General features: G+C 51.4%; 2 long non-coding RNA genes across 3 annotated transcripts; both read right to left on the reverse strand.

The window, feature by feature from the left end:
- Positions 1-14,210: 14,210 nt before the first annotated feature.
- On the reverse strand, positions 14,211-17,153 carry LOC131382231 (uncharacterized). Of its 2 annotated transcripts, none has more exons than XR_009211521.1 (4): positions 16,832-17,153; positions 16,611-16,724; positions 14,970-15,073; positions 14,211-14,270 (listed from the first exon to the last, which is right to left on the reverse strand). It is a non-coding gene; the product is annotated as an uncharacterized LOC131382231 (long non-coding RNA). The 2 variants fall into 2 exon arrangements; XR_009211520.1 differs by having other exon boundaries at positions 14,970-15,212.
- Positions 17,154-19,747: 2,594 nt separating this feature from the next.
- Positions 19,748-22,060, reverse strand: LOC131382232 (uncharacterized). Its single transcript, XR_009211522.1, has 3 exons — positions 21,937-22,060; positions 21,126-21,214; positions 19,748-20,578 (listed from the first exon to the last, which is right to left on the reverse strand). It is a non-coding gene; the product is annotated as an uncharacterized LOC131382232 (long non-coding RNA).
- Positions 22,061-22,731: the final 671 nt, after the last annotated feature.

Genomic DNA, 22,731 nt, shown 5'->3' on the forward strand with positions numbered 1-22,731 from the left:
CCAGCAATCCTGGGGACGCTGAGGACCCTCCTCAGCACACGGCCCTCCTGACTGTTGAGGGAGCCAGCATGAAGCCCCCGTCGCCGCCCGGCGGGCCGAGCTCCTGGACTCAGCCTTGACCGACACTGACTGTTCCCACAGCAGCCGCTTTGTTCGTCTCCTTTGTGAACACTTAGCTCAGCGCCTGTGCTGCTCGGCTGTGACCTGACCTTTGAGGGTCACCCCCTGAATTCACTTGCTGTGACCTGTGCTGCAGACCCCGTCAGGAAGCGCCTGGTCTCCCCCCGCCCCTCCCCCGCCTCATTCGCACAAAAGACCTCATTGTTTTGCAGGGTCTGATTCGGACTTGCCCTGGTTTCAGTTTCCGCAAACACCCAGCACTGGCTTTGGGTCAGGGGTCACTCTGGAGTGAACGGGGAGCCCTGAGCAATCCCACATCACTGTGTGATCCCGGCTCATCCACAGGAAGCCCCGGCCCAGGGACCCAAATGGGTCCCAGAAGTGGACCAGATGCAGCGCAGACCGTGATGTGGGGACGCCGGCATCTCCAACAGTGGGAAAGAGGAAACTTACTACTTTTCATTAAGCCCGTCCTCTTCTCCCCCAGGGTTAGGGGGACACAGTGTCTTCACTGGCCATGTTGGAACATTCTGGGGAGTGAAGGGAACGTCGCCAAGACGCAGTGACTTGACCTTCGCTTTGGCTGAGATTTGAAATTCTCTTCTTACCGATCTTTAAATCTGTACACGTAGGAGTCTGTTTTACATCCAGCCGTCCCTGTGACCTCGGGCGAGTTCCTTACCTTGTGTTTCCTCATCTGTAAAGTGGGAATAACGACCGCACGGCCTCGCGTGCTTGTCAGAACCAAATCAGACAGTGCACGAAGACCCATTGGCCTGGAAAGCTGCAGCTGGGCCCTGACGATGCCACGCTGTCCATCTGGGGCGGGGAAGTTCATTGCTAATTCGACTCAAACGAGGAAAAATGCACGTCCCCCTGAGCTGAAAGAAGGAACGAAGCCAAGTCCACCATGCCACCGGGTCTCCTTAGGCTGAGGAAATGGACAATGAGGGCGACATCGCAACTGCAGAGAGCAGCAAAGCCCTTCACTACTGCTGCCCCGACCCCGCAGCGGCTCCTACAGCCACCACAGGTCACTGGGCCAGGAGCAAGTTAGGGAACAGCCACATCACCATCCAGGGAAGCCGCTCCCAGGCGCTGATCCCCGGAATGGTGGATTTGCTAACAGCAGCCACACAGACACCTCACCTCACGCCAGGCTGCTGAGCTCAGCGGGGGGCACGATTGCCCAAGCAGGGGTGGGGCAGGGCAAGGCAGACCCGGTCACATGGTGGGAAAAGCCAAAAAAACTGCCTGATTTGGTAAAATGCCAGAAAACTGCCTGAATTGGGCATTTTAAAGTTAGTTTTTAAGGCGTAGCCATTTGTTGTTGTTTTTGCCTTGTGCTCTCCTGTCTCCCTCCTCGTCACACAATAAACTGTCTCCAAGGCAGCCACCCTCCCCCTGCCAGGACGTGCCAGGCAGGGAGGTCAGGAGCTCTGCTGTGAGGGCACCACCCGGCTTTCGGTTTGTACATGAAAACCCGGCTCAGCTTTTCCATTCCGTGAAGACTGGGCTTCTCCAGGCTGCTCGGTAACTAATCACGGATTCCACTGGGAAGAGGAAACGTCCCCACAGCCCCTTCTCCATTGTGCACCCAACCTCCAGGTGTTTTCAATCTCTCAAAGAGCCCCGACTCCTAAAATCTAACAGCTAAAATCTTATTTTTCATTTCCTGAGATTCTCTTGGTGGAATCAGGCAGCCTGGCAGTGTGCAGCACCTAGGGTGGCTCATGACGAAAAATCCAGAGGGGACTTTGCCTTCCTGCGTGTCCTTTTGTCACCAGAACCCAGGGACCAGCAGGACCCAAAGCTCCCTGCGGGATCAGCTGGGTCTGGGAATCACTGCCCTGGGCCCAGCTGGACTTTTCGGATGAGGCCGGTGTTTGGCACCTGGGCTGGGCAGGCAGGAAGGATAGAGGCGCTGATGGAGAGAGGGAGGGGAAGGGGATTCGTGGTGGTCCTGGGGGAGTCCCACGGGTGCCTTTGGCCTCTCCCTGGTCTGCCTGCCCCTCAGGCTGGTTAAGTTCACCCCTGAAAGTTCTGCATTGGGCAAGTCCAGCAAGCCTGGGCCAGGCCTGTGACCTCAAGGCAGGTGGAGCTCTAGAAGGCCCGGCCCTCGCTCCTGGAGTCCACATTCACCTTCAAGGCAGTGAACGGTGCCCCACTGCGCATCTACTCACTAACCAGGCACGGGATGGTTTCCATGGTTCCTGTGTCTTAGACCAGCTAGCTCACAGTGACATGAGATGCCCTGAGACCCCGCCATGGTGCAGAGTGACATTAATGCATTAAATTAGCAGCCTCTGCAACACAAACACATTTCCATGTGGAGCCTGTGATGTTCTTTGGTAAAAGGGATCATTACATGTTTGCAAACATTCCATACAGCTGAGGAAGGGCCTCGGGTTCTGACAAGTGATAAATGGGAAAATTAGAGCCTTCAGGAAAATGTAAATATCATCGTTTGTAAGTCTGTCCCTTGGCAGGAAATAAAAAAAGGTTTCCCCAAAGCACCGAGGCATTCCTTCTATTAAGCGCCAGGAAGAATGGCTGTGACTCTTTTAGGCACTTGCACTGATCTTGATTTGTCTTCCACAGTCTCCCCAACGCCCTGGCGATGTGTGGGAGAGAAGCCTGTGATTTCAGCAGACTGTCCTCTAATTCAGCCTTTCTCACCTTTAATTCATGATCACCCCCTAAGGAACCTTTATGGAGGTTTTTTTCTTACTCGCCCCCACCATGAATTTAATACTACAGAAATACTGCAAAATGGTTTATGCACTGTGCGTACATCTGTATTTTTACATAATGAGAGAAAAATCTTTTCACCTCCGGGAACCAGCTCTGGCCCCCTTGGGAGCAGTATTCCCCACCGAGAAAGCATGTGCTCATTCCTTCTTTTGTTCATTCGTTCAAATGTGCAGAAAATGTGTGTATCTAGTGTAAACTCTGGGCCCTGGAAGGAGGTGTGGGAGCTGCCTGGGGCCTGGGGGCAGAGCGATGAAGGAGAGGGGACAGTGAGGACAGAGTCCAGAGACACGAGGGGAGGGATGAGGCTGAGGAGCAGCCAGGAGCCCCGTGTGGCTGGGGCCAAGGGGTGTTAGAAGATGAGGCCAGAGGGGTGATGAGTCACAGTGGGGGCAGAGAGAGAGATGGGTCCTCTCAGGCCTTAGGCGACCCTGCGAAGACTTCAGCTTTTACTCTGAGGGAAGTGGGAGCCATTGGAGGGTTTGAGCAGAAACAGGATGTGGTCTGGTTTACTTTTTATTGGAATTCTGTGTCTGAGGACAGGTTGGGGGTGTGGGACAACAGCTGGAGCAGCAAGACCAGCAGGGAGGCCAGGTGAAGGTGATGGTGACTGGGGCCATGCAGTCAAAGTGGAGGAGGTGAGGGAGTCCAGTACTGCAGATCCCTTGCAGGTAGAGCTGCCAGGACTTGCTGATGGGTGAGAAGCAGAGTGTGGAAGGCAGGGAAGAGTGGAGGATGACTCCCAGGTGTTGGCCTGAGCGCTGGGAGGGTGGGGCTGCGATTTACAGAGATGAGGAAGACTGCGGGAGGACTGTGCTCTGCGAAGGCCCTCTGCTGACTCTGAGAGACACAGGAGGGCGGGACAGAGTGGATGAGGGTGACTCTTAGTAGATTTATTACATTCTCCCGGCAGATCCAAGTACATAATTTTCAGAGCCTGTGAAAAATGAAAATGTAGGCCACATGCTCAAAAGCAGGAACAGAATGTCATTATAGGTACTAAAATAAGAAAGCTTTTGCTTTCTTTCTGCAGTCTCTCTCTTGACCTGTCATGGTGTTTATTATTTGCTACTCAATGTTGCGTTCCCTCGGATATGAGGATGTTCGTAGGGTAGCTCAGACCCCCCACAGTCAAGCCCTTTCAGGGGCAGAAGTGAAAGCAGTCGCCAGCACGGTTATTCTCCTGAGTAGCATCTCCAGGGTGGCACCTTTTCCGTAGCCTTTTCCAAAGGAGTGAGTTAGTATGACAGTTGTCACAACTTCAATGAAAAGCAGCCAATGCAGTGGGAGATGGGAGAATGAACCATCAGTGATGGGAACATGAGACACCTGGGGAAGGTCAAGGGCTAGCAGATCCTTTATGTGGGCTCAGCCCTTCTACAACCTGCAGCAAGGCTCAGCCCCCACCATGGCCCCACCCCCACCATGGCCCCTCTCCACAGTGGCCCCGCCTTCATTCTGGCCACACCCCCATCCTGGCCATGCCCCTGCATGACCCTGCCCCCTGCCTTGCTTTGGCCCTGCCCCTAACAAAACCATGTCCCTCTCCGTGGTGAGTGGTCACATGGGTGACCACTCCGCAGAGTAGCCCACGCCAGTAGTAAGCTCCTGGAGCAGCAACCGGCTTTCTGGGTGGTTTCTACCCCTGTGGGGCGATTTATAACCCGAGTCCAGAGAGCGAGAGGTTGATGGGGGGCCTGTCCCGTCCCCGTCTCAGGCAGGCAGGAACCGCTTAGAGCTCCGTGCGCGTGGGACCAGTGGCTCCGACAAAGCCTTGGCCAAACTCTGCTTCCCGATCCTTCTCCTCACCCAGTCGCCTCCTTCCTACAGCATCTGTGGACGATCAGCCCCAGGAGATGCGAGCTGCTCGGGGACCACCCTGAGTTTCTGAGAGTCCTGGGAGCGATGGCACCTGGGTCCTGTGCAGATGGCACCGGGGAGCCTCGAAGGCCCAGACTCGGGCTGAGCGTGGGGGTGGGCGCGGGGGATGCTCAGTCCTGACCCCACCACCGCGGCCCGGGGGACATATGACGGGGGTTGTGTCCCCTCAGAAAGAGACAGCAGGTCCCGCTGTGCTCACACGCTGAGAAGAGGCAGTCCAGCCTCCACCAAGTGGAACCCCTGAGCCCGGAGGGACGGCCCTGCCCCTTCCGCTCTGCCTGGCCAGTCCTGTCTGCGGGTTTCCATTGTCAGCCATGAAGGGGACTTGAGACTCACAGGTGGGGTTAAGCGGAATGAGGAAGGGCTTGTTAAGTTGGTTAATTCTGGACGCCCCGGGAATCTGAAGATGGAATTGTGATACATTCATGGATTTGCCCCAGTATTCCAGCCAACCACGCCTGTGGGGGTGTGTGTGTGTGTGTCTGTGTGGCGGGGGAGCAGTGGGGGTATGAGTGTATGTATGTGTTGGTACTGGTGTTGATGGCGTATAGTTCGCTGACTTGGGACTCTTGCCCCCCAACCTGATTTAACACAGGTTGAGCCCACATAGCCTAGTGCTTAAGAACATAGTCTCTGGAGCTAAACTGCCCAGGCTCAAGTCCCAGCTCTGCCCCCTGAGCAAGTGCTTTGACCACTCTGCCTCAGCTTCCCCATCTGTAGCATGGGGAGCTTACTAATAATGCCGTATCTCATGGGGTTGGTGTGAGGACTAAGTGAAATCATAGATACAGGGCACGGGGAACAGTGCCCGGCGTGTGCCAGCTCCCGCCACTCTGCAAAGAGGACACGTCCTGCCTCCCCACGGCCAACTCGCACCCAACAGCTCTTGCATGGACATGGATAGAATGAATCTGCTATTCTCTGGGGACCTCCATGCACCTGACTTCAGCCTGGCCTTCAGGGGTCATTCTCAGGATGAACTCGACTCCATTCAGACCTAAAGGAATTCGAGCACTGACTGGGAATCTGCTGGGTCTTCACTGATGAGCACTCCAGAGGAGGCGATCTCAGGTCAAATGTCCCTTTCTGAGAATTTAGGGTGGTGGTAGACTGGGGAAGGTAACTGGGGACTTGAGTTTATCTTTAATGTCTTGGTTTTCTTACAGGGAAATATATTTATGTATTATTGTGTCATGAAAATTAATTTTAATTTAAAAATCAATTTCATGCAATATAGATTTCACCATAAAGTAACATAATTTTTAATTTTTTTGATTGAGATATTTGACAGCAGGCACTGCATCATCCTGAAAGAACCAACTTTACAGTAAACAAATTTTGGTCCCTTAATAACGAGATCAGAAATAGCTACAATGCCTGCCCCTCCTGCTAACAGTTATGCAGGGCTTTGCTCATACCAAAGCTTTGCCTCTCATGACCTGTTTCCGTCCTTATGACAAGGCAGCAAGGTTGGAAGAAGAGGAGTATGATTGTTTCTCTTTTGCCAAAGAAGATGGAGTGAGTTTCTCCCTGCAATGGGTTCCTATTGAAGGATTACAGCAACAATTCACCAGGCCCTTCTTCACCTGACCCCAAATCTCCCAGCACGGTAGCCCATGGCCCTGTCCCTGCCCCCGGCCCCAGCAGTGGGCTGTGATTGGCCTGATGCAGTCAGCTCTTCCCACTCTCTGACCTTGACTGATTCAAGAATGGGTACCTGGCCCAAGTGGGCCAGTGAAAGGTAAGATGTTGCCTGGGCTCCCTGGCTTTTCCATGGTTTGCACTGGACAAGGTGGATGGGATGCAGCTCTTAGAACCACTGCAGCCTTCTCTGCTACCACAAGAAAAGGCAGTCTGAAATCATGACCCATGAGAGAGGAAGGAACGAAGAGAACTTGAGGGAAACTGAACCACAGCCTGATCCAGTCATTCCTGATGCTGTTTATCTCTGGGATTTTTGAAGGCTTGAGCCCACGAATCTCCCTCCTGCTCACACCTGTTTGCACTGAGTTTTCCATTCCCTGCAGCCATAGCCCTCTATCTGATTCTGGCTCTCGTGTCGCATGATAGTAAGGGGTAGATTATTAAACCAAGACCTTCCCTGGCTGGCTGTTTGTGTGCAATACACACCTTCTCACAGCCAACCTGGTTCTTTACATCTAAACTTCAGAGTCAGACGAGAGACCCTAGAGGTCATCTAGTGCAGCCCCTTAGTGTAACCCCTGAGCAAAGTGAGGCCTGGGAAGAAGTCGTGAGCCCGGATCACAGGGCTGGACTTTCTATTCCTGGTTGCTCCTGTTTTTAGGTTAACATGATCTAAGAGACCACCTGTGACAAGACAACCTGAGCTTCATCTGTCAATGCAAAGTCTGTATCTGCACACCCAAAATGAAGTGGCAAACATCAGCCATTGCAGACCACTCAGCGAGAAAACCTCCTCTGTTCCAAATATCTGGATACAGTCCCGATTGTAAATTGGAGAGTGACTTTACTATTTTGACTATCTGGTATTTTTGCTTTTCTCTGCTAAATTCGATGACTTTTTTGAAAATTATTTTTATTCGATCATATCACTTGGGTACAGATCTGCAGTGTTTTTCTAAGCACATATTTCCATACCAACAAAAGATCTTAAAAAGGAGCAGAAATGGAGAATGGATTAACTTACCTTTTATTCTATCCCTACTCCCTACAGAGTCTCTCACGAGGCTGGGGGTTTTGTTTTTCTTCTCTTCTAGTTTCTATTGAGACAAGGACACATGGACTGGCATGAAGCATGGCTGTGACAGATGCATCCCAAATTGGGGTTTTTCTGTGCATGGCTACGTTCAAGAGTGCAAAAGGCAGAAGCCACTCAGAGAGTGTAGCTTGGGAGGGCTTTGTGTCACTGTCCAGGTGAGATTTCTCACTCTCAGAGTCTCACCTGGTTGAAAATGTTCATCACGGTAACAGCAGATCCTTCAAGTCTGTGTCACTCTTACAGCAAAGATGCTGTGTTGAATTTTCATGGCAAAAACAACTGCAATGTTAGGCCACTCTAAAACATCTTTTGTTTTGTGCTGAGCCACGGAGAGTGAGAACTTAAGCGATAAACACTCGGCATCTGCCGTCCTTCCAAAGCCTCTTTCACATTCACTTACTTCCCTCAATCCATTCAGAACAGTGTCATACAAAAGTGATTTTCAGGCTGGGCACGGTGGTTCACACCTGTAATCCCAGCACTTTGGGAGGCCGAGGCGGGCGGATCACTTGAAGTCAGGAGTTCAAGACCAGTTTGCCCAACATGGTGAAACCCCATCTCTACAAAAATACAAAAATTAGCCCAGTGTGGTAGTGGGTGCCTGTAATCCCAGTTACTTGGCAAGCTGAGGTGGAAGAATTGCTTTAACCCAAGAGGTGGAGGTTGCAGTGAGCCAAGATCATGTCACTGCACATTGCACTCCAGCCTAGGTGACAGAGTGAGACTCCGTCTAAAAAAAAATGCCGGGCACGGTGGCTCATGCCTGTAATCCCACTTTGGGAGGCCGAGGCAGGCGTATCACAAGGTCAGGAGTTCCAGACCAGCCTGACCAACGGGGTGAAACCCCGTCTCTACTAAAAATACAAAAATTAGCTGGGCGTGGTGGCAAACACCTGTAATCCCAGCTACTTAGGAGGCTGAGACAGGAGAATCGCTTGAACCTAGGAGGCGGAGGTTGCAGTGAGCTGAGATCGCGCCACTGCACTCCAGCCTGGGTGACAGAGCAAGACTCTATCTCAAAAAAAGTGATTTTCATCGTCCCCCTCAGAGATTTTTGAAGGGGATAACATCTCATTAATTTTTTACCATCTTATAATCAATTTTTAATTAATGAGACTGATGAAAAACAGACTTTACAGAAAAAGAAAAATCACTCACGTGGTTGCAGCTACAGCCAATGTGTTTGAGACTAGGAGCTTTGGAATTGGGTATCTGTGTTCAAATCCTGACTCCACCATGTCCCTGCCATGTGAGTCCGGGGACATCACTCACCAGAGGACATCACTCACGTGACAGTGTCACTTACTGAGAGGCCACTATCTGGGGAGGTCACTGACCTTCTCTGAACCAGTTTTACTCAGTTTTAAGGATTATTATGAAAGTTCAATGTCAAAATATATTATTAAGGTCTTGCTTCTTGAAGTGTGGTCTGCAAACCAGCAGCCATCACCTAGATGATTGTTAAAAAATACGGAATTTCAGGGCCCATCCAGGTCCTACTGAATAGAAATCTCAATTTTAACAAGCCCCCCAGGTGGTTTGTGAGCACATTAACCTGTGAGAAGCATTGTCTTCAAGCACGTGCGTGCCATTAGGTGCACAGCAGGGCCTCAACTTAGCCTCCTGATTGGTGTACATCTTATCACATTATACTATTTCTTACTTAATAAAATGCATTTCATGCTGTTTTACAGTTTTCACTTGAGTTCATACTACTTCCCGGTCTACATGGAGCTATTTTGAATGTGTGCGTAATAGTCTACTGAATCCTTATATCATGCTTTCTTCTCCCATTTCCCCATCTTGATCGTTCCCAGCATTTTGCTGTTAGAAAATAGCACCTTACTGAGGCAGGAGACTCTCTTGAACCCGGGAGGCAGAGGTCGCAGTGAGCCAAGGTTGCACCATTACACTCTAGCCTGGGCAACAAGAGTGAAACTCCGTCTCAAAAAAAAAAAAAAAAGAAGAAAACAAAAAAGAAAAAGAAAAAGGAAATAGTACCTTCGTGAACATCCTTTTATGTAGAGATTTCTAGAGACGGAAGGAGGAGGGCCAGGAAAAGAGAAAAAAAGAGAAAAAGAAAAAGAAAAGCATATATCTGTCTCTTTAAAGTCAGCAGTGTTGAACATCCCCTTTAATCTCATTGTAAACTAAGGGAGAAAACCATGCCCCTGGCTGCATGCACTGGGCAGTGATGGGGGCACAGAGACAATTACCTCACTGAGGCACAGCACAGAGCTTCAGGGATGCAGGATGCAACCAGGGCAGAGGTATCAGCCACACCTCCACGGCACGGATGCCTCATAATCACCTTATGGAAAAATTATTCTGAAATTGGCTTACCTGCTCAGGAACTGAAACTGGAGAGAAACTCGGATTATGGGGGGACACTTGTATTGAAGGGCCTCCTCGTGAGCGGTCTCTGCACATACAAATCACCTTGCTGCTCAGGAGTTCAAAGCCCTGGCCTGACGCTTATTTCACAGGCTTGCAGGGAGCTGACAGCATTATGCATCAATGGGTGGCTCAATTGCGTCGACCCTGGTGACAAGTGACTTCCTCGCCACACTTGCAAACGGAGCCCCGCCTAGCCTCTCCCATGGCCTGTCCAGAAAGTTAAAGGCAGGCAGCACTTGAGCTCTGGTCTTCCGTCCCCACAGCCTTCACTGTCCTCCCAACACAGGTGCCTCTGGCCCTGAGCCACTTCTCCAGTGGCCAGCTGTGGCACTTCTCCCTCTCCAGAGCCATGGCCTGTTTTACATGAGATAAAAATCTGCAGACAGAAGTTCTTGCTGCCCAGAGCATGCGTTCTAGAACTCAGATAAATAAATGAGCAAGAAACTGAGTGTGTGCAAGGGTAGCCATGCTGTGGGGAAAAGAAGGTGGAGGGAGGATAGTAAGGGGACCCCAGGCTCAGAGAATAGGAGGGGGGCAAGGGTATCAGGAAGAGTTGGGGGGTCCTCATGCCTCAGAGCTGGGGGAGATTGGAGTGGGGATGAGGGAGGACTTGGGTCCTGGGCTTCTTGGCTGCTGACATGACCAGGGATAGAGGGGAGGTAAGAACAGCCTGCCAGGTTCCAGGTAGGTGATGGCAGAGCCACGGCTGTAAGCGGACGAGGGAGCTGGGTCTTGCAGGGGCCCAGAGCTCTGGGCATCTCTTCTGTCCCAGCTCTAGGGCTGAGCCTGGAGGAGCCTGGTCCGCAGCATGTTCCTTGTTGTCACTGCCCCTGTGGAGTTTCAGGAACCCCAAGGGCTGCCAAGGGCCAAAGCATCTCCTGTGACCTCCCCCGCACCCAACAAAGGGAGAATCTGGGATCCCCCCATCTTTTGGAACACTCCTTCCAGAGGCAGCTGCAGGTGGATTCTCATCTGACAAGAGACAGCATCACTCAGAACCCCTAGAAAGGCCATTGATTAAATGCCACAGAGGACAGCAGTGATGAGGTCTGCAGAAGGCAGCACATAGCCAGAGGCAGGGCCAGGTGATGGATGGCCCCTGCTTTCAGAAATCCCCCAGGCCCCACTGCTCCCTGCCCTTGGGCAGGTCACTCTGGAGTTTAACAGTCATTAAGAGAAGCAGTTCCTTTTTATAACCAGTTCTCTTTTCTCTCTCAGGTGGTTCTGGAATAAAAACATCATAAATGCGATGTCAGGTCACAAGGAAGAAGTTGCCTCAGGTGAATGTGGCTTCAGAGATGGGGACCCCTGAAGTGAAGCAAGAAGTGAAGGCTGCCTTTAGCTGGATTGAAATGCAGGAGAGGAAACTACTGCACAAGCTGGTCTCCCTGTGCCTGGGGATGAAGAGGTCTCCTTCCCATCCAGGGCCACTCAGGGCCCTCATCAGGGTCCCTCAGTGACTCCATCAGGCCTGAGAACATCCCCTGGGATAGAGAGAGGAGAAAAAAACAGAGATTCATCCAAAGCTCTTTGGAATTTAATAATAAAGGAGATAATAAACAGGCAGGGGGGCAGGCGCGGTGGCTCATGCCTGTAATCCCAGCACTTTGGGAGGCCGAGGCAGGAGGATCACTTGAGGCCAGGAGTTTGAGACCAGTCTAAGGAACATGGTGAAACCCCATCTCTACTAAAAACACAAAAATTAGCCAGGTGTGGTGGTGCAGGCCTGTAATCCCAGCTACTTGGAAGTCTGTGCCATGAGAATCACTTGAACCCAGGAACTGGAGGTTGCCGTGAGCTGAGATCATGCCACTGCATTCCAGCCTGGGCAAAAGAGTGAGTGAAACTCTATCTCAAAAATAAATAAATAAATTAATTAATTAAATTAAATAAACAGCCAAGGGTTCCCATGCCTTGAGAGGGCCAGTGTGTGGTCGTCATGCTCCCAGAAGGGCAGGCAGCACCGTGCCAGCCATAACATGGGGCACTGCTCCATCGACCAGACATGGAAACAGTGTCCGGCCATGCCACTGTCCGGTGGAAATCCTTGGAGTCTGTTTTCACTTCTTCCTGCTGGAATGGAAGTCCAGGGACACAGCCCAGCTTCCCCAGCTTCCCCCAGGCAGGCATTCTATTCTCCCCCCATTCCTTTTTTGTTGTTGTTGTTCACATCATGATATGACTACTTGGGAAAGATGACTCACATTTGCTTTGTATTTAATTCATTTATTCAGACCTATTTCACTTACGTATCCACAATTTTCTGAGCAAAGTATTTGTTTATTTATGGAGTGACTTCTCTGAGCACTAGAGCTGTGAATAGACAGACCTGGCCCAGGGCCTCAGAGGGTGAACGTTCTGGTAAAGGAGGCACAATAAACAAGGAAATAAAAAACAAGATTGGTGAAGAGGGTGAAACTGCTCTACAGGAAATAAACTGGGAATTGAAAGAGCAAAGGGAAGAAAGGCCACATTGGATGGGGAGGTGAGGATGGCCTCTCTGAAGAGGTGAGCTTTGAGCTCAAGCTGAGGACTGAGAAGATTCCAGCCCAGTAATGGCCATCAGGAGATCACCCCAGGTCAAGGGCACAGCAGGTGCCAAGGTCTGGAGGCAGGACTGGGCTGGACAAGTCCAGGGAACAGAGAGGACGCCAGGACTGAGGATGTAGGGAGAGCAGGTTGCAGGGATGCAGGAAGGGGTGGGGGGGTGTGGATCAGGCAGAGCCTCCTGGGACAGGGTAAGCTCTCCTGGGGTTCACATGGGGAGCAGTGGGAAGTGATTGGAGGAGTTTGTATGGTGGGGGTGCAGCACAGCTGGTGTGCATGTCTGGACAGCCACTGATTGGCTGCTGGGAGGGAATGAAGGGTCAGGGCAAGCGTGGAAACCGTGGGTCCAGGCTGAACCCAGACCTACAAGATGTGAGACCTTGTGCAAATGTATCTTTCCTGAGCCTCGCGTCCTTGTCTATGAATGAGGGAATCATGAGCCATCCTGAGGCTGTTCTGAGGATGTAATAAGAAGGCGCCCACGGCAGAGCCCAGCACACAGGGTCAGTGTCTTTCCGTAACGATAACAAGCGAACCTTGACCTTCCCAGACTCACGTCCATGACTCAGGAGATAACTCAGACCAAAATAACGTGCCCTTGGGTTACCATATGGGTGTGCTTATATAGACCCAGCCCACTGATCCGTCCTTCATTCATTCTGTTAGGGTTTCTTCAGGTGGTGAGAACGTGGCCCTGTTATTGGGACTGCAAATTCTAATTGACATCTCACCTGGGAACGGCAGGGTAGCTCATTAAAGTGACTCAACCCAGAACACAGCCGTTAGGGAATTTGATGGTGAAGCCTGGGAGCAAACACCTGCCTTGAGTTCAACAAGAATCCAGGAAATCATCTTAAAACACAGGCCGGGCACGGTGGCTCACACCTGCAATCCCAGCACTTTGGGAGGCCAAGGCAGGCAAATCACGAGGTCAGGAGTTTGAGACCAGCCTGGCCAACATGGTGAAACTCCATCTCTACTAAAAAAATACAAAAATTAGCTGGGCATGGTGGCACGCGCCTGTAATCCCAGCTACTCAAAAGGCTAAGGCAGGAGAATCGCTTGAACCTGGGAGGCAGAGGTTGCAGTGAGCCGAGATCATACCACTGCACTCCAGCCTGGGCAACAGGAAGAAAAACAAACAAACAAACAAACAAAAAGAAACCACACACCTTCCTTTGCTCAAGCAATGGCTTGACAATGGGTCCTTTGAGCTCCAACACCCCATTCTGGGTTTAATTGAAACTGATACACCTTGGCAAGGATGTCCAGCGGCATCCACCTGCGGAAGGAATTAAAATGACACCTTGAGGTAGCAGACGGACAAATCCCGGATGTGGGGCATCCCACAGAGCAACTGCTCCCAGGAATTCAACAAGCGGTGGCATTAAAAGTAAAATGAAGGAGAGGGGATCACTGTCAACCAAAGGGAAGTTAGAAACTTAACAACCAAATGCCGTGTGGTCCTCATTGAATTTCTGGAAAAGCAACCAGAAAAAAATATCTGTGCAACACCTGGGGAAATTTGAACATTGGAGATGATTAGGATATTGCAACTTTGTTAGAAAATGTCCACTTGAGGTCTGGGATTTGCTTTAAAATAATTTGGCAGAAAGAGGGGAAAGAGCTGGAAGGAAGGGGGCAAACCCTGAGAGCTGTTGAACCTGCGTGATGGGTAGATGATGATTCACTATATTCCTCTGGTTGAAATATCTATAGTGGGCCCGGTGCGGTGGCTCATGCCTGTAATCCCAGCACTTTGGGAGGCCGAGGCGGGAGGATCATGAGGTCAGGAGATCCAGACCATCCTGGCTAACACGGTGAAACCCTGTCTCTACTAAAAATACAAAAAAATTAGCCAGGCATGGTGGCGGGCACCTGTAGTCCCAGCTACTCAGGAGGCTGAGGCAGGAGAATGGCGTGAACCAGGGAGGCAGAGCTTGCAATGAGCGGAGACCACGCCACTGCACTCCAGCCTGGGCAACAGAGTGAGACTCTGTCTCAAAAAAAAAAAAAAAAAAAAAAATCTATAGTGATTGTTTAATTGTGCTCAGTCTATTTTTAAAGATTGGAGTTTTCTTGATGAAGCGTTGCAGAATATTGCAGAACACAGCCCAGGAATTGTCATTGTATCATTTTTGCTCCTGCCCCTGTAGCCCAGTATGAACAGGGCATTTCACAAGGACATGAGGCTGGGACTAAAATATTACCAACTCTTCTGCAGATGTAGTTCTCTCTGCAACCCCCGGCCAAGTCCTGGATGCCAGGACAGGATTTTATTTGCACGCCATCTGAAGCTACCAGCTTGCTCACTACACAAGTCGACAGACTGACGTGATTCTATGCAGCGCTGAGCACAACAGCCGGGGCCTGTCACCCAGCTCGCCAGCAGAGAGCCAGGGGTATTTTCAAGCAGAAATAATGGGCCACCATGGCTTTTTAAAGAGATATGATTTATCTCTGGGACCACATCCAGGCTAGAGCTGCTGGAGGACAATGACAGGCTCCTGGGCCAGCGAGGAGGCTTTCATACCTCGGCTTGTCTGCAGACGGAGGACAGCTGGGGCTTCGCAGGCCGAGGCACCCAGGGGTTGCGGTGATCAGCGGGGGGCACAGAAAAGCAGCCAACTCTGCACCCTGAGGAGGGTGGAGATTTAGAGAATTTCTGTTGGATTTGAACCACATGACGGTTCCTTGGAGGAACCGGGAGTCCAGGTGGAATCTTTGCAGGCAGGGTCATGTGGTTTGGTTGCCTTCATTACTCAAAAGCAGGAATCTGTGTTTGGGAAGATGTGAATTATGTACTTTTGATTGAAAGCAGCTGCACACCCACAAATCCCTTTAGCCAGTTAATTGGACCATGACAGGCACTCCAGATGTCTACCCACATGCCCTTTTCTTACCAACAGGACCCTGACGATCACACGCTCCCTGGATGGTGCCCAGCTTCCTGGCTGCTCAGCCTGTGTGACACAGCTCTAGCCCAGTGGAGGGGGAGAACAGGAAGCTGCTGGGGATTCTGGGAAAACGTGGTCTCTTATGTAAGCTCTTTCCTGCTCTCACCTCCTCCTTCCTCCTCTCCCATCTGGAGGCAGACAGGAGGCTGAGCGTGGCAGCACCAGCAACCACAGGAGGCCTCGAGGTAAAGGCACCAGCTGAGGATGGCGGCAGAAAGGCAGAAGGAGCCAGGCCCAGGGCGATATCCTGCGGCCCCGCACCTGCCCTGGCCCCTTTGCCTCTGGACCTGTGAATCTGGAATAAGGCAACTTCCCCCCGGAGATGCCACCGTGCCTGGGCTTCTGTGGCTTTGAGCTGAGCACAGCCCTGGATGATGGAGAGAGACAGTAGTGGTCACCCTACCCAGCAACCACCTGCACAGGTATAAATCTCAGGTCAGCTGAAGCCCTCAAAGCTAAATCCAGAATTTATGAACCTTGTTCCACACCAACCACACCAACCATCCTATTCCTTCAATATTCTTTGAATATGCGGCTGGGCTGTCCTACGAGTGCCGTTAGAGGGAACAGGTCTTGTTGCATCCTCCTGCCTCCGCTTCCCCTTCTGTATGACGGAACCTGATTAGCATTTGAGGATTCACCCTCCCCACTCAATCCATGTGTCTAGGGTGAGCTGACCCTGAACCTCAGGTCCCAGGGTGGACACGGGAGCTGGACCTGGCCCAGCCAGCACCACTTGCCCTGGACAGCGATGGGCTCAGTGAAGCAGGACCTTAGCTGACCGTTTAGGGTGACTCTCATGGTCTTTGTGGGATCCGCTCTTGTCCCTGGATTTGAACCTGAGAGTGTGAGGCTAGAGCTTCGGCTGGCAGCTAGCACCAGGCAGGGGCACCTGGAGGCTGCTGGGCCTCCTCCTGCCAAGGAGCCATGACCATGGCAGTGGGTGGACACGTGGAGGCCGGGGGCTTCAGGGGACAGTGTCCAGGGGTCAGACCCAGCTTGCCTGAAGATCGAGCACAAGTGGTCAAGCCTATTAATGCACTCTCAGCTAAGCCACCAGAGTCATCAGGTCTTCTGTCACTTGCCCTGAGAGAATCCTGCAGCTATTAGGGCTGAAACTTCCCCGGCCCTTGGGAAACCTCCAGCCTGCTCAGAAACCAAGACATTTCCGCCTGTTGAGTTTCCCACCACAATCGTCCTCCCTGGGCCTCACCCACCTCCATGTGGGGCCATTTCCTTTGGCTGAATTCACTGGACTGTCAGGGAACCGCAGCTGGGCTTGGCTTTGCTTGCTTCCGGGCGGGAGAACACATTTTGGTCTGTTTTAACACCTAAATGACACACATATGCCCTGCATAATGCAGAAATGGAAAGTTCCTATGTGCAGAGGTCATCACAGGCATCTTTGTTTCTGAGATTTTGCTCAAAGAAAACAAACCTGCAGCCAGAGCTCCTTGCTGGGAGGTCAGACTCTGCTGTTGCAGCTGCTCCGAGAGCTGAAGTGCCTCATCCCTGGCCCAGGTTCCCTCGATGGCCTGGTGGCTCAGTCTCTCCTAAGGGCCTCTCCCCTCCCCCTGCTGACTCCGCTCCCCACCACCAAAGGCTCTGGCCTCCTGCGAACTTTGTTTCTGGGGATTAAAAAGGCCTCCAGGATCTTGCAGCTCTGTCTGCAGAGGCTGAAGGAGCAGCGATGTCAGTGGCTGTTTTGCTAAACTACAACCAGCTACCTCCCCGAAGGCGGTAAAATACTGTGAGCCCCAAGAGAAAAGTCCACTCATGGAGGTTCCAAAAGCCGAGAGGCGAAATGCCTCTGAAACACGAAGTCACCAAACAACCTTCACAAACCACGAGTGTCAGGTCACAATCACAGGCGAGGCTGGCCGAGGGTGGCTGTTCCTAACAGCCCCTTTGTGTTTCTGTCCATGAAACCGACTCCACGATGGCCCCATGGCCACTTGTGCGCTTCGTTTCTTCTCTGCTTCCTGGAAGCCCCTGTCCACTTCCTGTCCTTGTGGTCGGATCCGCTTCCCAATTCCTAGAACTCCGTGCTTTCCCTGAACCAAGGCTTCCCAGCCTTCCAGGGAGTGGGCTATAGAGCAGCGCATTCCTCTCCTTTCTGTATGTCTGAGGTTTTCTGAGCCCTGTAGTTTTTAGCTGCCCAAAGATGACACGTCTCCCCAAACTTGAGGCCTGATCCTCCCACTAAAGACGCTCTGTACTATTACCTGCTCTCTTTTCATGTTGGCATTTATTATTTTCTGGAATTGTCTTATTTAGTGACTTATTTACCTCCTTTAGTGTCTGACTCCTCAGACTAAATGTGAGCTCTGTGTGGTCTGAGGCTACATCTGTGTAATTCTCTTGTGTTTCCCTGGAGCCCACAGCCATAGAGGGTGCCTGATGGGAGCTCAATCAATGTGAGGTGAAGAGATGAATGAAGGAAGGATGGAATGAATGAGTGGGGGCCTCTTGGTCACAGTCCCCCTTATTGTTGCTCTTTTTTTTCTTGCTACTACCTCTCTCCAACTTGATGTTTTCTGGACTCAAAATCTTATATGTCTGTCTCGTGTTGTCGAGTACAACTTTCTGCACATGGTGAAAATGTTCTGTGTCTGCACTGTCCAATATGGCAGCTGCTAGCCACATGTGACTATGGGGCACTCAACATGTGGCTAACGTGACTGAGGAACTGAATTTTTAAAGCTATTTGGTTTTCATTGTTATAAACTGAAATAACTCCAGGTGCCCAGTGACTGCCATGGAGGACAGCACAGGTCTTGATCTTCAATGTCATTCTTAGCGGTGGCCTTCGAATCTCATCCTGTTGTCTGCCTACATCTGCTCCATCCAGACTCCCAGCTCTCACCCCACCATCAGCCTGGGGGTTACAACCTCCTGCTAGGCGGGCACCTTATTCACCTTTGGTTTAGGGGCCCACAGGGATTGGACCAGGTCTCAATTTGATTAGAGCACCTGAGGCCATTTCAGTCCAATCTTAGCTCAAAGGTTTCCCAAGAATACAGGACAAATATGAATCTCCTCGCTACAGCCTAGGGGGTGGGAGGATCGCTTGACCCTGGGAGGTCGAGGCTGCAGTGAGCCCTGATCAAGCCACTGCACTCCAACCTGAGTGACAGAGTGAGACCCTGTCTCAAAAAAAAAAAAAAAATTCCGTAGTGGAGGAAGGTTGTTTCCCACAAAGGGAAGCCCAGTAAGAACTGGCAAAACAGAGAGAAACCGTCCAGGTAGGTGAAACCCAGAGATGCCCCTTCAGGGTGTTCAGAAGATCCCAGCCCCAGCCCCATGTGACACGTGCTGCTCTCTTCTGCCTACAGTGTCACGAGAACTGGGTCTGTTCAAGTGGAGCCCTGAAACCCCAGAAGGAGTTGACATGTCCCCACCACAGGTGAACTCAGCCCCATGCACCACATCCATGTCCCAGGGGAACCTGCAAATTGATGGTCTGTGCCGGGGTTGAAGGTCTCATCTGATTAAAGACTGCTGTCCACTCCTCCACACGTTCTAGATTGATCAATATCATACTCCCAGTCCCCCCAGCCTCCCTACCAAAATAGATTTAACCTAGAAAGAGAAGTGAGCTGCAGAAAATTAATCACTTTTTTATCCTCAACGGACACCAGCGTGATGAATTTAAGCTTTGACTGGGGAACTTGAAGTCACAGAAATGGCCAAGTGGAGCCCGGAAACGTGAGTTCAGGTGGCGTGTTGTCCACAATGGCATCGAGAGGGTCCAGGAGATTGTGTCATTTCTTCTCCCTTGCCTCAGTTCCCTTATCTGTGGAATGGGGATGATGTGGTAACAGCAGTGCCTACCACGCGGGGCTGTTGCAAGAATTAAGTGAGTGTATATGCTCGGCACATAGGAAGAATTAGCTACTATTTATGGAGCCTGAATGGCAATTAAACAACATTAATAACACGCATGCACAAACACATCTGCACACACACACCCACACACTGCAGACTTCCGCCAGGCGGGCCATCACCATGCTCTTCCTTAGCCCACTCCCTGACTTCTACCCAGACGTGGGCCAGCAACTTAACATGGTCACTTCTCTTTGCACAACTCTCTGAGTTGGCCAAGCACCTTGACATATGTCACCTTGGTCTTCGAGCCCCAGCAGTCGTGACTGATGGATATTGGAGTATTGGTTCACGCCACAAAGGATAAAACCTTGACCCAGAGAGGAGGCATCTCTCCCAAAGTCAGGTGCCTGGGAACAGCTGTATCAGGACTTGAGCCCAGGACTTGGACGCCAGGCTCACCCTCGGAGTCATCAGTATCATGTGCGCCAGCACCTCTGGGCTGGGTACCGCCATAGGCGCTGGGGACACAGGTCCGTAAGTCAGGTCGGTCACTGATTTTCCTTGGAGTTCACACACAGGTAAGAAGAGGGAGAGATGTTCCCCAAGTCAACACATGCTCAAATTCATTTCAGATGGTGATGAGGGGTCCTGAGAAGAGGAAATGGGGTGACATGCTAGGAAGTGCCTTGGTGGAGGGGGGTCCTGGGGACAGGGTGGTCAGGGAGGTGCTCACCTAGGAGGTGACACCTGGCAGAGCCCTGAAAGGTGAGAAGGGGCAGCCATGCACAGAGCTGGGGACAGCATCCGGGAGGAGCATGGTCGGTCACACAGGGTCCCTGGGTCAGGAAAGAACCTGGCTGTTTGTGGCACAGAAGGAAAGTCAGTAAGTCCAGGAGAAAGGGGAGGAGGAGTGGACAGGCCCCCGGCGCCTGCACGTCTGGAAGCAACGCCAAGTTTCCAAGCATCTTCCAGGGCAGAGAAAGCTCCCTTATGAGCAGGAGGGGCTTGCTTCACCAGCAGGAGGGGTGGGAGAGTAGGAGAGAGCCCTCATGTCCCGGCTGCAAGTCCAGGGCTGGAAAACCAGGCGGGCCTCCACGGAGGCTGCTCCTTCCCTATCAGGCCTCTGCAATCTGGTTGGGGCATCTCAGACTGAGGAGAAGGAAGTGTGACTGTCGCAGGCCAATGCCTGCTGACGAATCTCCCAGCCCAGGTGGTGGCCTGTGGTGGGCTTCCCAGTGCAATTGGAGGCGGCTTTGGCAAGGGGCTTCTCTCCCCTTTCAATTTCCTGCTGGTTCTGCCCACGTGAAACTGAGCTGGTTGGCTGGGCTTCCTTTACTCTATTTGGTTTTCTTCCTCTCTGAATTAAAGATGAAAAGTCAAAACATATGCATAATGCAGAATTATAACACTTGGATTTGTTTAACTGTATCTTTTTTTTTTTTTTTTTTTGATGGAGTCTTGCTCTTTCGCCCAGGCCAGAGTGCAATGGTGCTATCTCGGCTCACTGCAAGCTCCACCTCCCAGGTTCACGCCATTCTCCTGCCTCAGCCTCCCTAGTAGCTGGGACTACAGGTTCCCGCCACCGTGCCCGGCTAATTTTTTGTATTTTTAGTAGAGATGGGGTTTCACCGTATTAGCCAGGATGGTCTTGATCTCCTGACCTCGTGACCCGCCTGCCTCGGCCTCCCAAAGTGCTGGGATTACAGGTGTTTAACTTTATCTTTGCCATTTCCCAAGTGTTCTTGCACCTAAAGCACACCATTGTATAGAAAAAGGCATGCTTTGGAGAAAGTGATACGACTCCTGCTTCCAGGAATGGAAGGCATTTTTAACTCAGCTGCTCACATGTGTGAGTCTGCGTATGTGTGTATATGTGTGTGTCATGTCTACGTATGTGTACTGACCATGTCTTTTATTTTCGGTATTCTGATGCGCTGACATTTCCAGGCCTTGCCGACCCTGGACAGTGTGCTCTTCCCATGCTTGCCAATTCCTAAGAGACAGGAAACAACTCATCTGGAGCATGTCTTGCAAATGAAAAACAAATCAAGAGCCCACATGCCCCAACCACCTCTTTTTTTTTTTTTTTTTTTGAGACGGAGGCTCGCTCTGTCACCCAGGCTGGAGTGCAGTGTCGCGATCTCGGCTCACTGCAAGCTCCGCCTCCTGGGTTCACGCCATTCTCCTGCCTCAGCCTCCCGAGTAGCTGGGACTACAGGCGCCCGCCACCACACCCGGCTAATTTTTTGTATTTTTAGTAGAGACGGGGTTTCACCGTGGTCTCAATCTCCTGACCTCGTGATCCGCCTGCTTCGGCCTCCCAAAGTGCTGGGATTACAAGCGTGAGCCACCACGCCCAGCCCCAACCACCTCTTTTATTGGGCTCTCCCTCTCCAGGGCCAGGTACCAGACAACTAGGAACAGCTCCTGTGTCCCAGAGCCTGCCGAAATGACTCAAACTAACAACCCTAAGCCTGGTGACTCTGCCTACCCATTCATTCCTCAATAAAGTCTCCTGCTCATGTCTCACTTCCTCCCTCTTCCTCTTGAAAGGAAGTGTTCACTATGTGGCCCTGCAGAGCACAGTTCCCGGGTTCCCAGGGTTCCCCGTGTGGCCCTGCAGAGCATGCCATGTCTCCCGTTTCTCGGGACCTAGAGTGTAGCGAATGTCTTCCCGGATGACAGTCCTTTCTGTGTCTGGGGGTCTTACCATACCTGATTAAAACAAATCCCTGATGAACAGAATGAGTCTCTGTGTCCCATTCTGCGGGCATGCACACAACAAATACACACATATTCACGGAGTCCCTTATGTGTGCTCAGACATGTGAACTTTGCATCACAAAACCACTGAGTGATGTCAGAGGCGCCATGAATCATAATGACAGCTCCTGGCCTGGTATCCAAGAGACCTCAACACGCTGCTAAGTCACTGTTCCCCGCTATGAGAACCGGTCACTCTCTTTGAGCCTTCAGTTGAAGGGAACTAAATTAATCTAGGATGACCCATATTGTGCCGCAGCTAATGACCCAGTTCACCTCTGGTTAATTTTCTGCTTCTGGGTGTCCTGGGAACGGGTGGTGTTTACTCCACTTGGGACAAACCTTTATTAATGAGCCAGAGTGTTGGCTGCTCTAGGCTGAGTGTTTTAATAGAAATCGGCCCATGGGCCAGGGCATGCCGAAGTTGCAGAATATGAATAAGGCCCTTTTCTTTACCCACTCTCCTCTGCCTTGATTTGGATGACTAAGCTTTTATGCCTTTTTTAAAAAAAATGTGTTTGTTTGTTTCTTGATTGTCGCTCCATCTCCTATGGAGGAAACAAATTAGTTACTCACCAGGCAGGGACCTCAATTTGGCAGGAGTCCAGGTCTGTTCCTCCAGCAGAGGGGAGTGAGACAGCCACACTCACGCTAGCAGAGACAATTCCAGGAGAGCTGACATGGCCCAGGATGTGGGCTAAATGATTACACAGGTCCCCAGCAGGCTGCTTAAGAGGGAAAATACTC

The sequence above is a fragment of the Hylobates moloch genome, unplaced genomic scaffold, assembly GCF_009828535.3.
Source record: "Hylobates moloch isolate HMO894 unplaced genomic scaffold, HMol_V3 SCAFFOLD_21, whole genome shotgun sequence".
NCBI classification, from domain to species: Eukaryota; Metazoa; Chordata; class Mammalia; order Primates; family Hylobatidae; genus Hylobates; species Hylobates moloch.